The sequence below is a fragment of the Coffea arabica genome, chromosome 11c, assembly GCF_036785885.1.
Source record: "Coffea arabica cultivar ET-39 chromosome 11c, Coffea Arabica ET-39 HiFi, whole genome shotgun sequence".
Classification (NCBI taxonomy): domain Eukaryota; kingdom Viridiplantae; phylum Streptophyta; class Magnoliopsida; order Gentianales; family Rubiaceae; genus Coffea; species Coffea arabica.
This window is the reverse complement of record NC_092330.1, coordinates 23,281,503-23,300,473: the sequence shown is the minus strand read 5'-3', so window position 1 is coordinate 23,300,473 and position 18,971 is coordinate 23,281,503. Positions and strand designations below refer to the sequence as shown.

General features: G+C 43.9%; 6 non-coding genes and 16 pseudogenes across 6 annotated transcripts; all 22 read right to left on the bottom strand.

The window, feature by feature from the left end:
* Positions 1–2: 2 nt before the first annotated feature.
* Positions 3–126, bottom strand: LOC140018536 (5S ribosomal RNA; annotated as a pseudogene).
* A 925-nt stretch (positions 127–1,051) lies between these two features.
* On the bottom strand, positions 1,052–1,169 carry LOC140019228 (5S ribosomal RNA; annotated as a pseudogene).
* A 411-nt stretch (positions 1,170–1,580) lies between these two features.
* On the bottom strand, positions 1,581–1,699 carry LOC140018044 (5S ribosomal RNA). Its single transcript, XR_011824346.1, has one exon. It is a non-coding gene; the product is annotated as a 5S ribosomal RNA (ribosomal RNA).
* Positions 1,700–2,110: 411 nt separating this feature from the next.
* On the bottom strand, positions 2,111–2,229 carry LOC140017724 (5S ribosomal RNA). Its single transcript, XR_011824029.1, has one exon. It is a non-coding gene; the product is annotated as a 5S ribosomal RNA (ribosomal RNA).
* Positions 2,230–2,642: 413 nt separating this feature from the next.
* LOC140018043 (5S ribosomal RNA) lies at positions 2,643–2,761 on the bottom strand. Its single transcript, XR_011824345.1, has one exon. It is a non-coding gene; the product is annotated as a 5S ribosomal RNA (ribosomal RNA).
* A 925-nt stretch (positions 2,762–3,686) lies between these two features.
* Positions 3,687–3,804, bottom strand: LOC140019227 (5S ribosomal RNA; annotated as a pseudogene).
* Positions 3,805–4,729: 925 nt separating this feature from the next.
* LOC140018434 (5S ribosomal RNA) lies at positions 4,730–4,847 on the bottom strand (annotated as a pseudogene).
* Positions 4,848–5,772: 925 nt separating this feature from the next.
* On the bottom strand, positions 5,773–5,890 carry LOC140019226 (5S ribosomal RNA; annotated as a pseudogene).
* A 411-nt stretch (positions 5,891–6,301) lies between these two features.
* Positions 6,302–6,420, bottom strand: LOC140017722 (5S ribosomal RNA). Its single transcript, XR_011824027.1, has one exon. It is a non-coding gene; the product is annotated as a 5S ribosomal RNA (ribosomal RNA).
* A 927-nt stretch (positions 6,421–7,347) lies between these two features.
* On the bottom strand, positions 7,348–7,465 carry LOC140020545 (5S ribosomal RNA; annotated as a pseudogene).
* Positions 7,466–7,876: 411 nt separating this feature from the next.
* LOC140018063 (5S ribosomal RNA) lies at positions 7,877–7,995 on the bottom strand. The gene has a single exon (XR_011824365.1). It is a non-coding gene; the product is annotated as a 5S ribosomal RNA (ribosomal RNA).
* Positions 7,996–8,920: 925 nt separating this feature from the next.
* On the bottom strand, positions 8,921–9,038 carry LOC140020544 (5S ribosomal RNA; annotated as a pseudogene).
* Positions 9,039–9,449: 411 nt separating this feature from the next.
* Positions 9,450–9,568, bottom strand: LOC140018062 (5S ribosomal RNA). The gene has a single exon (XR_011824364.1). It is a non-coding gene; the product is annotated as a 5S ribosomal RNA (ribosomal RNA).
* Positions 9,569–10,493: 925 nt separating this feature from the next.
* On the bottom strand, positions 10,494–10,611 carry LOC140019225 (5S ribosomal RNA; annotated as a pseudogene).
* A 925-nt stretch (positions 10,612–11,536) lies between these two features.
* Positions 11,537–11,654, bottom strand: LOC140019224 (5S ribosomal RNA; annotated as a pseudogene).
* Positions 11,655–12,567: 913 nt separating this feature from the next.
* On the bottom strand, positions 12,568–12,685 carry LOC140018433 (5S ribosomal RNA; annotated as a pseudogene).
* Positions 12,686–13,610: 925 nt separating this feature from the next.
* LOC140019223 (5S ribosomal RNA) lies at positions 13,611–13,728 on the bottom strand (annotated as a pseudogene).
* A 925-nt stretch (positions 13,729–14,653) lies between these two features.
* On the bottom strand, positions 14,654–14,771 carry LOC140019222 (5S ribosomal RNA; annotated as a pseudogene).
* Positions 14,772–15,684: 913 nt separating this feature from the next.
* Positions 15,685–15,802, bottom strand: LOC140018432 (5S ribosomal RNA; annotated as a pseudogene).
* Positions 15,803–16,727: 925 nt separating this feature from the next.
* Positions 16,728–16,845, bottom strand: LOC140019220 (5S ribosomal RNA; annotated as a pseudogene).
* Positions 16,846–17,769: 924 nt separating this feature from the next.
* On the bottom strand, positions 17,770–17,887 carry LOC140019219 (5S ribosomal RNA; annotated as a pseudogene).
* Positions 17,888–18,800: 913 nt separating this feature from the next.
* Positions 18,801–18,918, bottom strand: LOC140018431 (5S ribosomal RNA; annotated as a pseudogene).
* Between the last annotated feature and the right edge of the window lie 53 nt (positions 18,919–18,971).

Sequence of the window (18,971 nt, the reverse complement as noted above, 5' to 3'; positions counted from 1 at the left end):
TCCGGGTGTAGACCCGACCCATTGACCGGCCTAGGGTCACCCATCCTAGTACTACTGTCGCCCAAGCACGCTTAACTTCGGAGTTCTGATGGGATCCGGTGCATTAGTGCTGGTATGATCGCACCCGCCATGTTTCTTTCGCTTTATTCTTTTAAACTGCCACGTCCTGTGAAGCAGTTTGGCTTTTCTGGACCCGAATTCATTCTAAGCGTCAGTTCATGAATTTCCTCTCATCCTTTTATTTATTTACTTTTATATTTTTTTCTTGTTGCTTTGCACCTTTTTTTTCCCTCGTCGCACAACTCTCAATTATCCTGAAAGTGATCCTTCACGCTTGCGCTTATACATTTGCGCCGACAACTTTGACCGACGATCCGGGCTTCGATCCAGCCGTACCGTTCCTGACTTGTCTCGCGCCTTCAGATCCGCCTTCATGCTTCGATAAAAAGCAAAATATAAAGCAATCGTTCCGACGGAGCTAAATTACTACAGCATAAAGAACGAAGGGGAAATTTGGATTTCGAAACAAAAAAGGGAGGGGTGCAACACGAGGATTTCCCAGGGGGTCACCTAGGGGTGTCAACGTGCCGGGTCCGGGCCGGAATTCATTATTCTGGACCCGGACCCGGATCCGACCCGTTTACCCGACGGGTCTTTTATTCGGTGTTCCGGATCCGGACCCGGCGAGTCTCGGATCCGGGTCGGGTCTACCCGAACAAATTTGCCAAAATTTATAATTTCTAACAAAAAAGAGAAAAAGATATATTTGTAAACTAATTTCTAACTAATGCAAAGAAAAAACCAAATAAGAAAATAAATCAAATTGATTTTACTCAAATACATCATCCTAATCAAATTATATTGATAATATATATTTTTTATAAATTATTAAATCATTTATATCCGGATCCGGGTCTAATACGGGTCGGAATACTATATTCCGTATCCGACCCGTTTTTTTGTTTGAAAAAACGGATCCGGATCCGGATAACGGAATTAAATCCCTACCCATACCCGCAAAAATTTCAGGGATCCGATCCGGATCCGGGTCTAGACCCGACCCGTTGACAGGCCTAGGGTCACCCATCCTAGTACTACTGTCGCCCAAGCACGCTTAACTTCGGAGTTCTGATGGGATCCGGTGCATTAGTGCTGGTATGATCGCACCCGCCATGTTCCTTTCGCTTTATTCTTTTAAACTGCCACGTCCTGTGAAGCAGTTTGGCTTTTCTGGACCCGAATTCATTCTAAGCGTCAGTTCATGAATTTCCTCTCATCCTTTTATTTGTTTACTTTTATATTTTTTTCTTGTTGCTTTGCACCTTTTTTTTCCCTCGTCGCACAACTCTCAATTATCCTGAAATTGATCCTTCACGCTTGCGCTTATACATTTGCGCCGACAACTTTGACCGACGATCCGGGCTTCGATCCAGCCGTACCGTTCCTGACTTGTCTCGCGCCTTCAGATTCGCCTTCATGCTTCGATAAGAGGCAAAATATAAAGCAATCGTTCCGACGGAGCTAAATTACTACAGCATAAAGAACGAAGGGGAAATTTGGATTTCGAAACAAAAAAGGGAGGGGTGCAACACGAGGACTTCCCGGGGGGTCACCCATCCTAGTACTACTGTCGCCCAAGCACGCTTAACTTCGGAGTTCTGATGGGATCCGGTGCATTAGTGCTGGTATGATCGCACCCGCCATGTTCCTTTCGCTTTATTCTTTTAAACTGCCACGTCCTGTGAAGCAGTTTGGCTTTTCTGGACCCGAATTCATTCTAAGCGTCAGTTCATGAATTTCCTCTCATCCTTTTATTTATTTACTTTTATATTTTTTTCTTGTTGCTTTGCACCTTTTTTTTCCCTCGTCGCACAACTCTCAATTATCCTGAAAGTGATCCTTCACGCTTGCGCTTATACATTTGCGCCGACAACTTTGACCGACGATCCGGGCTTCGATCCAGCCGTACCGTTCCTGACTTGTCTCGCGCCTTCAGATCCGCCTTCATGCTTCGATAAGAAGCAAAATATAAAGCAATCGTTCCGACGGAGCTAAATTACTACAGCATAAAGAACGAAGGGGAAATTTGGATTTCGAAACAAAAAAGGGAGGGGTGCAACACGAGGACTTCCCATGGGGTCACCCATCCTAGTACTACTCTCGCCCAAGCACGCTTAACTTCGGAGTTCTGATGGGATCTGGTGCATTAGTGCTGGTATGATCGCACCCGCCATGTTCCTTTCGCTTTATTCTTTTAAACTGCCCCGTCCTGTGAAGCAGTGTGGCTTTTCTGGACCCGAATTCATTTTAAGCGTCAATTCAAGAATTTCCCCTCATCCTTTTATTTATTTACTTTTACATTTTTTTCTTGTTGATTTGCACCATTTTTTTTTCCCTCGTCGCGCAACTCTCAATTATCCTGAAATTGATCCTTCACGCTTGCGCTTATACATTTGCGCCGACAACTTTGACCGACGATCCGGGCTTCGATCCAGCCGTACCGTTCCTGACTTGTCTCGCGCCTTCAGATTCGCCTTCATGCTTCGATAAGAAGCAAAATATAAAGCAATCGTTCCGACGGAGCTAAATTACTACAGCATAAAGAACGAAGGGGAAATTTGGATTTCGAAACAAAAAAGGGAGGGGTGCAACACGAGGACTTCCCGGGGGGTCACCCATCCTAGTACTACTGTCGCCCAAGCACGCTTAACTTCGGAGTTCTGATGGGATCCGGTGCATTAGTGCTGGTATGATCGCACCCGCCATGTTCCTTTCGCTTTATTCTTTTAAACTGCCACGTCCTGTGAAGCAGTTTGGCTTTTCTGGACCCGAATTCATTCTAAGCGTCAGTTCATGAATTTCCTCTCATCCTTTTATTTATTTACTTTTATATTTTTTTCTTGTTGCTTTGCACCTTTTTTTTCCCTCGTCGCACAACTCTCAATTATCCTGAAAGTGATCCTTCACGCTTGCGCTTATACATTTGCGCCGACAACTTTGACCGACGATCCGGGCTTCGATCCAGCCGTACCGTTCCTGACTTGTCTCGCGCCTTCAGATCCGCGTTCATGCTTCGATAAAAAGCAAAATATAAAGCAATCGTTCCGACGGAGCTAAATTACTACAGCATAAAGAACGAAGGGGAAATTTGGATTTCGAAACAAAAAAGGGAGGGGTGCAACACGAGGATTTCCCAGGGGGTCACCTAGGGGTGTCAACGTGCCGGGTCCGGGCCGGAATTCATTATTCTGGACCCGGACCCGGATCCGACCCGTTTACCCGACGGGTCTTTTATTCGGTGTTCCGGATCCGGACCCGGCGAGTCTCGGATCCGGGTCGGGTCTACCCGAACAAATTTGCCAAAATTTATAATTTCTAACAAAAAAGAGAAAAAGATATATTTGTAAACTAATTTCTAACTAATGCAAAGAAAAAACCAAATAAGAAAATAAATCAAATTGATTTTACTCAAATACATCATCCTAATCAAATTATATTGATAATATATATTTTTTATAAATTATTAAATCATTTATATCCGGATGCGGGTCTAATACGGGTCGGAATACTATATTCCGTATCCGACCCGTTTTTTTGTTTGAAAAAACGGATCCGGATCCGGATAACGGAATTAAATCCCTACCCATACCCGCAAAAATTTTAGGGATCCGATCCGGATCCGGGTCTAGACCCGACCCGTTGACAGGCCTAGGGTCACCCATCCTAGTACTACTGTCGCCCAAGCACGCTTAACTTCGGAGTTCTGATGGGATCCGGTGCATTAGTGCTGGTATGATCGCACCCGCCATGTTCCTTTCGCTTTATTCTTTTAAACTGCCACGTCCTGTGAAGCAGTTTGGCTTTTCTGGACCCGAATTCATTCTAAGCGTCAGTTCATGAATTTCCTCTCATCCTTTTATTTATTTACTTTTATATTTTTTTCTTGTTGCTTTGCACCATTTTTTTCCCTCGTCGCACAACTCTCAATTATCCTGAAAGTGATCCTTCACGCTTGCGCTTATACATTTGCGCCGACAACTTTGACCGACGATCCGGGCTTCGATCCAGCCGTACCGTTCCTGACTTGTCTCGCGCCTTCAGATCCGCCTTCATGCTTCGATGAGAAGCAAAATATAAAGCAATCGTTCCGACGGAGCTAAATTACTACAGCATAAAGAACGAAGGGGAAATTTGGATTTCGAAACAAAAAAGGGAGGGGTGCAACACGAGGATTTCCCAGGGGGTCACCTAGGGGTGTCAACGGGCCGGGTCCGGGCCGGAATTCATTATTCTGGACCCGGACCCGGATCCGACCCGTTTACCCGACGGGTCTTTTATTCGGTGTTCCGGATCCGGACCCGACGAGTCTCGGATCCGGGTCGGGTCTACCCTAACAAATTTGCCAAAATTTATAATTTCTAACAAAAAAGAGAAAAAGATATATTTGTAAACTAATTTCTAACTAATGCAAAGGAAAAACCAAATAAGAAAATAAATCAAATTGATTTTACTCAAATACATCATCCTAATCAAATTATATTGATAATATATATTTTTTATAAATTATTAAATCATTTATATCCGGATCCGGGTCTAATACGGGTCGGAATACTATATTCCGTATCCGACCCGTTTTTTTGTTTGAAAAAACGGATCCGGATCCGGATAACGGAATTAAATCCCTACCCATACCCGCAAAAATTTCAGGGATCCGATCCGGATCCGGGTGTAGACCCGACCCGTTGACCGGCCTAGGGTCACCCATCCTAGTACTACTGTCGCCCAAGCACGCTTAACTTCGGAGTTCTGATGGGATCCGGTGCATTAGTGCTGGTATGATCGCACCCGCCATGTTCCTTTCGCTTTATTCTTTTAAACTGCCACGTCCTGTGAAGCAGTTTGGCTTTTCTGGACCCGAATTCATTCTAAGCGTCAGTTCATGAATTTCCTCTCATCCTTTTATTTATTTACTTTTATATTTTTTTCTTGTTGCTTTGCACCTTTTTTTTCCCTCGTCGCACAACTCTCAATTATCCTGAAAGTGATCCTTCACGCTTGCGCTTATACATTTGCGCCGACAACTTTGACCGACGATGCGGGCTTCGATCCAGCCGTACCGTTCCTGACTTGTCTCGCGCCTTCAGATCCGCCTTCATGCTTCGATAAAAAGCAAAATATAAAGCAATCGTTCCGACGGAGCTAAATTACTACAGCATAAAGAACGAAGGGGAAATTTGGATTTCGAAACAAAAAAGGGAGGGGTGCAACACGAGGATTTCCCAGGGGGTCACCTAGGGGTGTCAACGTGCCGGGTCCGGGCTGGAATTCATTATTCTGGACCCGGACCCGGACCCGACCCGTTTACCCGACGGGTCTTTTATTCGGTGTTCCGGATCCGGACCCGGCGAGTCTCGGATCCGGGTCGGGTCTACCCGAACAAATTTGCCAAAATTTATAATTTCTAACAAAAAAGAGAAAAAGATATATTTGTAAACTAATTTCTAACTAATGCAAAGAAAAAACCAAATAAGAAAATAAATCAAATTGATTTTACTCAAATACATCATCCTAATCAAATTATATTGATAATATATATTTTTTATAAATTATTAAATCATTTATATCCGGATCCGGGTCTAATACGGGTCGGAATACTATATTCCGTATCCGACCCGTTTTTTTGTTTGAAAAAACGGATCCGGATCCGGATAACGGAATTAAATCCCTACCCATACCCGCAAAAATTTCAGGGATCCGATCCGGATCCGGGTCTAGACCCGACCCGTTGACAGGCCTAGGGTCACCCATCCTAGTACTACTGTCGCCCAAGCACGCTTAACTTCGGAGTTCTGATGGGATCCGGTGCATTAGTGCTGGTATGATCGCACCCGCCATGTTCCTTTCGCTTTATTCTTTTAAACTGCCACGTCCTGTGAAGCAGTTTGGCTTTTCTGGACCCGAATTCATTCTAAGCGTCAGTTCATGAATTTCCTCTCATCTTTTTATTTATTTACTTTTATATTTTTTTCTTGTTGCTTTGCACCTTTTTTTTCCCTTGTCGCACAACTCTCAATTATCCTGAAAGTGATCCTTCACGCTTGCGCTTATACATTTGCGCCGACAACTTTGACCGACGATCCGGGATTCGATCCAGCCGTACCGTTCCTGACTTGTCTCGCGCCTTCAGATCCGCCTTCATGCTTCGATAAGAAGCAAAATATAAAGCAATCGTTCCGACGGAGCTAAATTACTACAGCATAAAGAACGAAGGGGAAATTTGGATTTCGAAACAAAAAAGGGAGGGGTGCAACACGAGGACTTCCCATGGGGTCACCCATCCTAGTACTACTCTCGCCCAAGCACGCTTAACTTCGGAGTTCTGATGGGATCTGGTGCATTAGTGCTGGTATGATCGCACCCGCCATGTTCCTTTCGCTTTATTCTTTTAAACTGCCCCGTCCTGTGAAGCAGTGTGGCTTTTTTGGACCCGAATTCATTTTAAGCGTCAATTCAAGAATTTCCCCTCATCCTTTTATTTATTTACTTTTACATTTTTTTCTTGTTGATTTGCACCTTTTTTTTTTCCCTCGTCGCGCAACTCTCAATTATCCTGAAATTGATCCTTCACGCTTGCGCTTATACATTTGCGCCGACAACTTTGACCGACGATCCGGGCTTCGATCCAGCCGTACCGTTCCTGACTTGTCTCGCGCCTTCAGATCCGCCTTCATGCTTCGATGAGAAGCAAAATATAAAGCAATCGTTCCGACGGAGCTAAATTACTACAGCATAAAGAACGAAGGGGAAATTTGGATTTCGAAACAAAAAAGGGAGGGGTGCAACACGAGGATTTCCCAGGGGGTCACCTAGGGGTGTCAACGGGCCGGGTCCGGGCCGGAATTCATTATTCTGGACCCGGACCCGGATCCGACCTGTTTACCTGACGGGTCTTTTATTCGGTGTTCCGGATCCGGACCCAGCGAGTCTCGGATCCGGGTCGGGTCTACCCGAACAAATTTGCCAAAATTTATAATTTCTAACAAAAAAGAGAAAAAGATATATTTGTAAACTAATTTCTAACTAATGCAAAGAAAAAACCAAATAAGAAAATAAATCAAATTGATTTTATTCAAATACATCATCCTAATCAAATTATATTGATAATATATATTTTTTATAAATTATTAAATCATTTATATCCGGATCCGGGTCTAATACGGGTCGGAATACTATATTCCGTATCCGACCCGTTTTTTTGTTTGAAAAAACGGATCCGGATCCGGATAACGGAATTAAATCCCTACCCATACCTGCAAAAATTTCAGGGATCCGATCCGGATCCGGGTGTAGACCCGACCCGTTGACCGGCCTAGGGTCACCCATCCTAGTACTACTGTCGCCCAAGCACGCTTAACTTCGAAGTTCTGATGGGATCCGGTGCATTAGTGCTGGTATGATCGCACTCGCCATGTTCCTTTCGCTTTATTCTTTTAAACTGCCACGTCCTGTGAAGCAGTTTGACTTTTCTGGACCCGAATTCATTCTAAGCGTCAGTTCATGAATTTCCTCTCATCCTTTTATTTGTTTACTTTTATATTTTTTTCTTGTTGCTTTGCACCTTTTTTTTCCCTCGTCGCACAACTCTCAATTATCCTGAAATTGATCCTTCACGCTTGCGCTTATACATTTGCGCCGACAACTTTGACCGACGATCCGGGCTTCGATCCAGCCGTACCGTTCCTGACTTGTCTCGCGCCTTCAGATTCGCCTTCATGCTTCGATAAGAAGCAAAATAAAAAGCAATCGTTCCGACGGAGCTAAATTACTACAGCATAAAGAACGAAGGGGAAATTTGGATTTCGAAACAAAAAAGGGAGGGGTGCAACACGAGGACTTCCCGGGGGGTCACCCATCCTAGTACTACTGTCGCCCGAGCACGCTTAACTTCGGAGTTCTGATGGGATCCGGTGCATTAGTGCTGGTATGATCGCACCCGCCATGTTCCTTTCGCTTTATTCTTTTAAACTGCCACGTCCTGTGAAGCAGTTTGGCTTTTCTGGACCCGAATTCATTCTAAGCGTCAGTTCATGAATTTCCTCTCATCCTTTTATTTATTTACTTTTATATTTTTTTCTTGTTGCTTTGCACCTTTTTTTTCCCTCGTCGCACAACTCTCAATTATCCTGAAAGTGATCCTTCACGCTTGCGCTTATACATTTGCGCCGACAACTTTGACCGACGATCCGGGCTTCGATCCAGCCGTACCGTTCCTGACTTGTCTCGCGCCTTCAGATCCGCCTTCATGCTTCGATGAGAAGCAAAATATAAAGCAATCGTTCCGACGGAGCTAAATTACTACAGCATAAAGAACGAAGGGGAAATTTGGATTTCGAAACAAAAAAGGGAGGGGTGCAACACGAGGATTTCCCAGGGGGTCACCTAGGGGTGTCAACGGGCCGGGTCCGGGCCGGAATTCATTATTCTGGACCCGGACCCGGATCCGACCTGTTTACCTGACGGGTCTTTTATTCGGTGTTCCGGATCCGGACCCAGCGAGTCTCGGATCCGGGTCGGGTCTACCCGAACAAATTTGCCAAAATTTATAATTTCTAACAAAAAAGAGAAAAAGATATATTTGTAAACTAATTTCTAACTAATGCAAAGAAAAAACCAAATAAGAAAATAAATCAAATTGATTTTATTCAAATACATCATCCTAATCAAATTATATTGATAATATATATTTTTTATAAATTATTAAATCATTTATATCCGGATCCGGGTCTAATACGGGTCGGAATACTATATTCCGTATCCGACCCGTTTTTTTGTTTGAAAAAACGGATCCGGATCCGGATAACGGAATTAAATCCCTACCCATACCTGCAAAAATTTCAGGGATCCGATCCGGATCCGGGTGTAGACCCGACCCGTTGACCGGCCTAGGGTCACCCATCCTAGTACTACTGTCGCCCAAGCACGCTTAACTTCGAAGTTCTGATGGGATCCGGTGCATTAGTGCTGGTATGATCGCACTCGCCATGTTCCTTTCGCTTTATTCTTTTAAACTGCCACGTCCTGTGAAGCAGTTTGACTTTTCTGGACCCGAATTCATTCTAAGCGTCAGTTCATGAATTTCCTCTCATCCTTTTATTTGTTTACTTTTATATTTTTTTCTTGTTGCTTTGCACCTTTTTTTTCCCTCGTCGCACAACTCTCAATTATCCTGAAATTGATCCTTCACGCTTGCGCTTATACATTTGCGCCGACAACTTTGACCGACGATCCGGGCTTCGATCCAGCCGTACCGTTCCTGACTTGTCTCGCGCCTTCAGATTCGCCTTCATGCTTCGATAAGAAGCAAAATAAAAAGCAATCGTTCCGACGGAGCTAAATTACTACAGCATAAAGAACGAAGGGGAAATTTGGATTTCGAAACAAAAAAGGGAGGGGTGCAACACGAGGACTTCCCGGGGGGTCACCCATCCTAGTACTACTGTCGCCCGAGCACGCTTAACTTCGGAGTTCTGATGGGATCCGGTGCATTAGTGCTGGTATGATCGCACCCGCCATGTTCCTTTCGCTTTATTCTTTTAAACTGCCACGTCCTGTGAAGCAGTTTGGCTTTTCTGGACCCGAATTCATTCTAAGCGTCAGTTCATGAATTTCCTCTCATCCTTTTATTTATTTACTTTTATATTTTTTTCTTGTTGCTTTGCACCTTTTTTTTCCCTCGTCGCACAACTCTCAATTATCCTGAAAGTGATCCTTCACGCTTGCGCTTATACATTTGCGCCGACAACTTTGACCGACGATCCGGGCTTCGATCCAGCCGTACCGTTCCTGACTTGTCTCGCGCCTTCAGATCCGCCTTCATGCTTCGATGAGAAGCAAAATAAAAAGCAATCGTTCCGACGGAGCTAAATTACTACAGCATAAAGAACGAAGGGGAAATTTGGATTTCGAAACAAAAAAGGGAGGGGTGCAACACGAGTATTTCCCAGGGGGTCACCTAGGGGTGTCAACGTGCCGGGTCCGGGCCGGAATTCATTATTCTGGACCCGGACCCGGATCCGACCCGTTTACCCGACGGGTCTTTTATTCGGTGTTCCGGATCCGGACCCGGCGAGTCTCGGATCCGGGTCGGGTCTACCCGAACAAATTTGCCAAAATTTATAATTTCTAACAAAAAAGAGAAAAAGATATATTTGTAAACTAATTTCTAACTAATGCAAAGAAAAAACCAAATAAGAAAATAAATCAAATTGATTTTACTCAAATACATCATCCTAATCAAATTATATTGATAATATATATTTTTTATAAATTATTAAATCATTTATATCCGGATGCGGGTCTAATACGGGTCGGAATACTATATTCCGTATCCGACCCGTTTTTTTGTTTGAAAAAACGGATCCGGATCCGGATAACGGAATTAAATCCCTACCCATACCCGCAAAAATTTTAGGGATCCGATCCGGATCCGGGTCTAGACCCGACCCGTTGACAGGCCTAGGGTCACCCATCCTAGTACTACTGTCGCCCAAGCACGCTTAACTTCGGAGTTCTGATGGGATCCGGTGCATTAGTGCTGGTATGATCGCACCCGCCATGTTCCTTTCGCTTTATTCTTTTAAACTGCCACGTCCTGTGAAGCAGTTTGGCTTTTCTGGACCCGAATTCATTCTAAGCGTCAGTTCATGAATTTCCTCTCATCCTTTTATTTATTTACTTTTATATTTTTTTCTTGTTGCTTTGCACCTTTTTTTTCCCTCGTCGCACAACTCTCAATTATCCTGAAAGTGATCCTTCACGCTTGCGCTTATACATTTGCGCCGACAACTTTGACCGACGATCCGGGCTTCGATCCAGCCGTACCGTTCCTGACTTGTCTCGCGCCTTCAGATCCGCCTTCATGCTTCGATGAGAAGCAAAATAAAAAGCAATCGTTCCGACGGAGCTAAATTACTACAGCATAAAGAACGAAGGGGAAATTTGGATTTCGAAACAAAAAAGGGAGGGGTGCAACACGAGTATTTCCCAGGGGGTCACCTAGGGGTGTCAACGGGCCGGGTCCGGGCCGGAATTCATTATTCCGGACCCGGACCCGGATCCGACCCGTTTACCCGACGGGTCTTTTATTCTGTGTTCCGGATCCGGACCCGGCGAGTCTCGGATCCGGGTCGGGTCTACCCGAACAAATTTGCCAAAATTTATAATTTCTAACAAAAAAGAGAAAAAGATATATTTGTAAACTAATTTCTAACTAATGCAAAGAAAAAACCAAATAAGAAAATAAATCAAATTGATTTTACTCAAATACATCATCCTAATCAAATTATATTGATAATATATATTTTTTATAAATTATTAAATCATTTATATCCGGATCCGGGTCTAATACGGGTCGGAATACTATATTCCGTATCCGACCCGTTTTTTTGTTTGAAAAAACGGATCCGGATCCGGATAACGGAATTAAATCCCTACCCATACCCGCAAAAATTTCAGGGATCCGATCCGGATCCGGGTCTAGACCCGACCCGTTGACAGGCCTAGGGTCACCCATCCTAGTACTACTGTCGCCCAAGCACGCTTAACTTCGGAGTTCTGATGGGATCCGGTGCATTAGTGCTGGTATGATCGCACCCGCCATGTTCCTTTCGCTTTATTCTTTTAAACTGCCACGTCCTGTGAAGCAGTTTGGCTTTTCTGGACCCGAATTCATTCTAAGCGTCAGTTCATGAATTTCCTCTCATCCTTTTATTTATTTACTTTTATATTTTTTTCTTGTTGCTTTGCACCTTTTTTTTCCCTCGTCGCACAACTCTCAATTATCCTGAAAGTGATCCTTCACGCTTGCGCTTATACATTTGCGCCGACAACTTTGACCGACGATCCGGGCTTCGATCCAGCCGTACCGTTCCTGACTTGTCTCGCGCCTTCAGATCCGCCTTCATGCTTCGATGAGAAGCAAAATAAAACGCAATCGTTCCGACGGAGCTAAATTACTACAGCATAAAGAACGAAGGGGAAATTTGGATTTCGAAACAAAAAAGGGAGGGGTGCAACACGAGGATTTCCCAGGGGGTCACCTAGGGGTGTCAACGGGCCGGGTCCGGGCCGGAATTCATTATTCCGGATCCGACCGGTTTACCCGACGGGTCTTTTATTCTGTGTTCCGGATCCGGACCCGGCGAGTCTCGGATCCGGGTCGGGTCTACCCGAACAAATTTGCCAAAATTTATAATTTCTAACAAAAAAGAGAAAAAGATATATTTGTAAACAAATTTCTAGCTAATGCAAAGAAAAAACCAAATAAGAAAATAAATCAAATTGATTTTACTCAAATACATCATCCTAATCAAATTATATTGATAATATATATTTTTTATAAATTATTAAATCATTTATTTCCGGATCCGGGTCTAATACGGGTCGGAATACTATATTCCGTATCCGACCCGTTTTTTTGTTTGAAAAAACGGATCCGGATCCGGATAACGGAATTAAATCCCTACCCATACCCGCAAAAATTTCAGGGATCCGATCCGGATCCGGGTGTAGACCCGACCCGTTGACCGGCCTAGGGTCACCCATCCTAGTACTACTGTCGCCCAAGCACGCTTAACTTCGGAGTTCTGATGGGATCCGGTGCATTAGTGCTGGTATGATCGCACCCGCCATGTTCCTTTCGCTTTATTCTTTTAAACTGCCACGTCCTGTGAAGCAGTTTGGCTTTTCTGGACCCGAATTCATTCTAAGCGTCAGTTCATGAATTTCCTCTCATCCTTTTATTTATTTACTTTTATATTTTTTTCTTGTTGCTTTGCACCTTTTTTTTCCCTCGTCGCACAACTCTCAATTATCCTGAAAGTGATCCTTCACGCTTGCGCTTATACATTTGCGCCGACAACTTTGACCGACGATCCGGGCTTCGATCCAGCCGTACCGTTCCTGACTTGTCTCGCGCCTTCAGATCCGCCTTCATGCTTCGATAAAAAGCAAAATATAAAGCAATCGTTCCGACGGAGCTAAATTACTACAGCATAAAGAACGAAGGGGAAATTTGGATTTCGAAACAAAAAAGGGAGGGGTGCAACACGAGGATTTCCCAGGGGGTCACCTAGGGGTGTCAACGTGCCGGGTCCGGGCCGGAATTCATTATTCTGGACCCGGACCCGGATCCGACCCGTTTATCCGACGGGTCTTTTATTCGGTGTTCCGGATCCGGACCCGGCGAGTCTCGGATCCGGGTCGGGTCTACCCGAACAAATTTGCCAAAATTTATAATTTCTAACAAAAAAGAGAAAAAGATATATTTGTAAACTAATTTCTAACTAATGCAAAGAAAAAACCAAATAAGAAAATAAATCAAATTGATTTTACTCAAATACATCATCCTAATCAAATTATATTGATAATATATATTTTTTATAAATTATTAAATCATTTATATCCGGATGCGGGTCTAATACGGGTCGGAATACTATATTCCGTATCCGACCCGTTTTTTTGTTTGAAAAAACGGATCCGGATCCGGATAACGGAATTAAATCCCTACCCATACCCGCAAAAATTTTAGGGATCCGATCCGGATCCGGGTCTAGACCCGACCCGTTGACAGGCCTAGGGTCACCCATCCTAGTACTACTGTCGCCCAAGCACGCTTAACTTCGGAGTTCTGATGGGATCCGGTGCATTAGTGCTGGTATGATCGCACCCGCCATGTTCCTTTCGCTTTATTCTTTTAAACTGCCACGTCCTGTGAAGCAGTTTGGCTTTTCTGGACCCGAATTCATTCTAAGCGTCAGTTCATGAATTTCCTCTCATCCTTTTATTTATTTACTTTTATATTTTTTTCTTGTTGCTTTGCACCTTTTTTTTCCCTCGTCGCACAACTCTCAATTATCCTGAAAGTGATCCTTCACGCTTGCGCTTATACATTTGCGCCGACAACTTTGACCGACGATCCGGGCTTCGATCCAGCCGTACCGTTCCTGACTTGTCTCGCGCCTTCAGATCCGCCTTCATGCTTCGATGAGAAGCAAAATAAAAAGCAATCGTTCCGACGGAGCTAAATTACTACAGCATAAAGAACGAAGGGGAAATTTGGATTTCGAAACAAAAAAGGGAGGGGTGCAACACGAGTATTTCCCAGGGGGTCACCTAGGGGTGTCAACGGGCCGGGTCCGGGCCGGAATTCATTATTCCGGACCCGGACCCGGATCCGACCCGTTTACCCGACGGGTCTTTTATTCTGTGTTCCGGATCCGGACCCGGCGAGTCTCGGATCCGGGTCGGGTCTACCCGAACAAATTTGCCAAAATTTATAATTTCTAACAAAAAAGAGAAAAAGATATATTTGTAAACTAATTTCTAACTAATGCAAAGAAAAAACCAAATAAGAAAATAAATCAAATTGATTTTACTCAAATACATCATCCTAATCAAATTATATTGATAATATATATTTTTTATAAATTATTAAATCATTTATATCCGGATCCGGGTCTAATACGGGTCGGAATACTATATTCCGTATCCGACCCGTTTTTTTGTTTGAAAAAACGGATCCGGATCCGGATAACGGAATTAAATCCCTACCCATACCCGCAAAAATTTCAGGGATCCGATCCGGATCCGGGTCTAGACCCGACCCGTTGACAGGCCTAGGGTCACCCATCCTAGTACTACTGTCGCCCAAGCACGCTTAACTTCGGAGTTCTGATGGGATCCGGTGCATTAGTGCTGGTATGATCGCACCCGCCATGTTCCTTTCGCTTTATTCTTTTAAACTGCCACGTCCTGTGAAGCAGTTTGGCTTTTCTGGACCCGAATTCATTCTAAGCGTCAGTTCATGAATTTCCTCTCATCCTTTTATTTATTTACTTTTATATTTTTTTCTTGTTGCTTTGCACCTTTTTTTTCCCTCGTCGCACAACTCTCAATTATCCTGAAAGTGATCCTTCACGCTTGCGCTTATACATTTGCGCCGACAACTTTGACCGACGATCCGGGCTTCGATCCAGCCGTACCGTTCCTGACTTGTCTCGCGCCTTCAGATCCGCCTTCATGCTTCGATGAGAAGCAAAATAAAACGCAATCGTTCCGACGGAGCTAAATTACTACAGCATAAAGAACGAAGGGGAAATTTGGATTTCGAAACAAAAAAGGGAGGGGTGCAACACGAGGATTTCCCAGGGGGTCACCTAGGGGTGTCAACGGGCCGGGTCCGGGCCGGAATTCATTATTCCGGATCCGACCGGTTTACCCGACGGGTCTTTTATTCTGTGTTCCGGATCCGGACCCGGCGAGTCTCGGATCCGGGTCGGGTCTACCCGAACAAATTTGCCAAAATTTATAATTTCTAACAAAAAAGAGAAAAAGATATATTTGTAAACAAATTTCTAGCTAATGCAAAGAAAAAACCAAATAAGAAAATAAATCAAATTGATTTTACTCAAATACATCATCCTAATCAAATTATATTGATAATATATATTTTTTATAAATTATTAAATCATTTATTTCCGGATCCGGGTCTAATACGGGTCGGAATACTATATTCCGTATCCGACCCGTTTTTTTGTTTGAAAAAACGGATCCGGATCCGGATAACGGAATTAAATCCCTACCCATACCCGCAAAAATTTCAGGGATCCGATCCGGATCCGGGTGTAGACCCGACCCGTTGACCGGCCTAGGGTCACCCATCCTAGTACTACTGTCGCCCAAGCACGCTTAACTTCGGAGTTCTGATGGGATCCGGTGCATTAGTGCTGGTATGATCGCACCCGCCATGTTCCTTTCGCTTTATTCTTTTAAACTGCCACGTCCTGTGAAGCAGTTTGGCTTTTCTGGACCCGAATTCATTCTAAGCGTCAGTTCATGAATTTCCTCTCATCCTTTTATTTATTTATTTTTATATTTTTTTCTTGTTGCTTTGCACCTTTTTTTTCCCTCGTCGCACAACTCTCAATTATCCTGAAAGTGATCCTTCACGCTTGCGCTTATACATTTGCGCCGACAACTTTGACCGACGATCCGGGCTTCGATCCAGCCGTACCGTTCCTGACTTGTCTCGCGCCTTCAGATCCGCCTTCATGCTTCGATAAAAAGCAAAATATAAAGCAATCGTTCCGACGGAGCTAAATTACTACAGCATAAAGAACGAAGGGGAAATTTGGATTTCGAAACAAAAAAGGGAGGGGTGCAACACGAGGATTTCCCAGGGGGTCACCTAGGGGTGTCAACGTGCCGGGTCCGGGCCGGAATTCATTATTCTGGACCCGGACCCGGATCCGACCCGTTTATCCGACGGGTCTTTTATTCGGTGTTCCGGATCCGGACCCGGCGAGTCTCGGATCCGGGTCGGGTCTACCCGAACAAATTTGCCAAAATTTATAATTTCTAACAAAAAAGAGAAAAAGATATATTTGTAAACTAATTTCTAACTAATGCAAAGAAAAAACCAAATAAGAAAATAAATCAAATTGATTTTACTCAAATACATCATCCTAATCAAATTATATTGATAATATATATTTTTTATAAATTATTAAATCATTTATATCCGGATGCGGGTCTAATACGGGTCGGAATACTATATTCCGTATCCGACCCGTTTTTTTGTTTGAAAAAACGGATCCGGATCCGGATAACGGAATTAAATCCCTACCCATACCCGCAAAAATTTTAGGGATCCGATCCGGATCCGGGTCTAGACCCGACCCGTTGACAGGCCTAGGGTCACCCATCCTAGTACTACTGTCGCCCAAGCACGCTTAACTTCGGAGTTCTGATGGGATCCGGTGCATTAGTGCTGGTATGATCGCACCCGCCATGTTCCTTTCGCTTTATTCTTTTAAACTGCCACGTCCTGTGAAGCAGTTTGGCTTTTCTGGACCCGAATTCATTCTAAGCGTCAGTTCATGAATTTCCTCTCATCCTTTTATTTATTTACTTTTATATTTTTTTCTTGTTGCTTTGCACCTTTTTTTTCCCTCGTCGCACAACTCTCAATTATCCTGAAAGTGATCCTTCACGCTTGCGCTTATACATTTGCGCCGACAACTTTGACCGACGATCCGGGCTTCGATCCAGCCGTACCGTTCCTGACTTGTCTCGCGCCTTCAGATCCGCCTTCATGCTTCGATGAGAAGCAAAATAAAAAGCAATCGTTCCGACGGAGCTAAATTACTACAGCATAAAGAACGAAGGGGAAATTTGGATTTCGAAACAAAAAAGGGAGGGGTGCAACACGAGTATTTCCCAGGGGGTCACCTAGGGGTGTCAACGGGCCGGGTCCGGGCCGGAATTCATTATTCCGGACCCGGACCCGGATCCGACCCGTTTACCCGACGGGTCTTTTATTCTGTGTTCCGGATCCGGACCCGGCGAGTCTCGGATCCGGGTCGGGTCTACCCGAACAAATTTGCCAAAATTTATAATTTCTAACAAAAAGAGAAAAAGATATATTTGTAAACAAATTTCTAGCTAATGCAAAGAAAAAACCAAATAAGAAAATAAATCAAATTGATTTTACTCAAATACATCATCCTAATCAAATTATATTGATAATATATTTTTTTTATAAATTATTAAATCATTTATATCCGGATCCGGGTCTAATACGGGTCGGAATACTATATTCCGTATTCGACCCGTTTTTTTGTTTGAAAAAACGGATCCGGATCCGGTTAACGGAATTAAATCCGTATCCATACCCGCAAAAATTTCAGGGATCCGATCCGGATCCGGGTCTAGACCCGACCCGTTGACAGGCCTAGGGTCACCCATCCTAGTACTACTGTCGCCCAAGCACGCTTAACTTCGGAGTTCTGATGGGATCCGGTGCATTAGTGCTGGTATGATCGCACCCGCCATGTTCCTTTCGCTTTATTCTTTTAAACTGCCACGTCCTGTGAAGCAGTTTGGCTTTTCTGGACCCGAATTCATTCTAAGCATCAGTTCATGAATTTCCTCTCATCCTTTTATTTATTTACTTTTATATTTTTTTCTTGTTGCTTTGCACCTTTTTTTTCCCTCGTCGCACAACTCTCAATTATCCTGAAAGTGATCCTTCACGCTTGCGCTTATACATTTGCGCCGACAACTTTGACCGACGATCCGGGCTTCGATCCAGCCGTACCGTTCCTGACTTGTCTCGCGCCTTCAGATCCGCCTTCATGCTTCGATGAGAAGCAAAATAAAAAGCAATCGTTCCGACGGAGCTAAATTACTACAGCATAAAGAACGAAGGGGAAATTTGGATTTCGAAACAAAAAAGGGAGGGGTGCAACACGAGGATTTCCCAGGGGGTCACCTAGGGGTGTCAACGGGCCGGGTCCGGGCCGGAATTCATTATTCCGGATCCGACCGGTTTACCCGACGGGTCTTTTATTCTGTGTTCCGGATCCGGACCCGGCGAGTCTCGGATCCGGGTCGGGTCTACCCGAACAAATTTGCCAAAATTTATAATTTCTAACAAAAAAGAGAAAAAGATATATTTGTAAACAAATTTCTAGCTAATGCAAAGAAAAAACCAAATAAGAAAATAAATCAAATTGATTTTACTCAAATACATCATCCTAATCAAATTATATTGATAATATATATTTTTTATAAATTATTAAATCATTTATTTCCGGATCCGGGTCTAATACGGGTCGGAATACTATATTCCGTATCCGACCCGTTTTTTTGTTTGAAAAAACGGATCCGGATCCGGATAACGGAATTAAATCCCTACCCATACCCGCAAAAATTTCAGGGATCCGATCCGGATCCGGGTGTAGACCCGACCCGTTGACCGGCCTAGGGTCACCCATCCTAGTACTACTGTCGCCCAAGCACGCTTAACTTCGGAGTTCTGATGGGATCCGGTGCATTAGTGCTGGTATGATCGCACCCGCCATGTTTCTTTCGCTTTATTCTTTTAAACTGCCACGTCCTGTGAAGCAGTT